The 1,195-nt window shown below is 44.8% G+C and overlaps 1 protein-coding gene; it reads right to left on the reverse strand.

Annotated features, from left to right (window-relative positions):
- The window catches only part of GSTUM_00004482001 (uncharacterized protein), a gene marked incomplete at its 3' end in the record, with an annotated part of 1,635 nt that extends 1,363 nt beyond the window's left edge, over positions 1-272 (reverse strand). The window contains exon 1 of the mRNA XM_002835912.2: positions 1-272. This exon is cut by the window's left edge and continues 281 nt beyond it.
- Positions 273-1,195: the final 923 nt, after the last annotated feature.

The raw sequence follows: 1,195 nt of genomic DNA on the forward strand, positions 1-1,195 counted from the left end.
GATGTGAGAGAGTGCCAGCCCTACATTCCGATGTGCCGTCCAGTTATGGAAATGTAATGTAATGTATGGCTATGGTTCTAAAAGACACCATACTAAGCAGGTAGTGGCAGTATCAGGAATTCAACTTTGTCTCTTCTTTAACTTTCCTCCCTCTTTCTTTCATATTTTTCCACCGTGCTTCTTTACCGAAGGAAGTCCGGCCAGAGGATTCCCACAAAAGAGGGAGAAAAAAGGGTTTTTTTTTTCTTTTTTTTTTCTCGACTGCAGGTTTGTGTGGGAGATGGTCCTGAAGAAAGTGGCGCCATATGGTCTTATATGTGCTGCCCCTTCCTCCTCCTTATCCCCCACCCGCCAATACTAACTCAACCCACCTACTACAGTATTAACAACATGAAATCCATTAACTCTACGCTACAGGTGTGGAACGAGGGCGAGGATGAAGGGAGGGCAAGGATTTTTTCCCGTGATGGGCGGGGAGATTTAGAAAGAGAGTTGAGTGAGGCCAAACGGGTGAGATACACATTAAACAAGACATGCGATAACCTTCTTCTAAATCCGGCGCCGTCCAAATAGATTAATCGGAGGAAAGAAGTCCAAGGAGAGCGGGTAGAAATCTTATGGAAAGGCTTGGTGCAGCAACTAGAATTGGAATCGCAAATTCCGGACTCGAGACAAGCTCCCGGAAAGCCTTATGACAGTATATATTATAGGGATTTATTACAGATATGGGTATTTTTTATGATAATTATCATACTCTTTTCCTTCTTGTTGAAGGTGGTGGTGAGATATGGCGTTGAACGTGACTGGTGGTGTTGATGCTTGGAGTATGATGCCGGTATTCGAGTACAGTACTTTGTACCCGCACTATGATACCTAACAGCAAGGTGGAAAAAGCAGCACCATTAAATTTTGGTCAATAAGTCGGGGTCACTGCGATACTGCAATGCTTAGGGCTAGACTTGGAATCGAACTATGATACCGGTGCTTGAACCGCAGTGCGTGTTGGGATCAAGCAAGGTGCTCCGATCCTACCCTAGATCGCTGCATTACTTCCACCATGGTCCTTGATCGGTGAAGACAGCTTCCAGTTCTCTAGTTTATCCCTAAACCTACTCATTGCAGCCTACCCACCGGGTTTAAATTAACTTATGCTCTCTATCATAATATTATCATACTCGGACGGCTCTTCTGCTCC

Source organism: Tuber melanosporum, assembly GCF_000151645.1.
Source record: "Tuber melanosporum whole genome shotgun sequence assembly, scaffold_12, strain Mel28".
Taxonomy (NCBI): Eukaryota; Fungi; Ascomycota; class Pezizomycetes; order Pezizales; family Tuberaceae; genus Tuber; species Tuber melanosporum.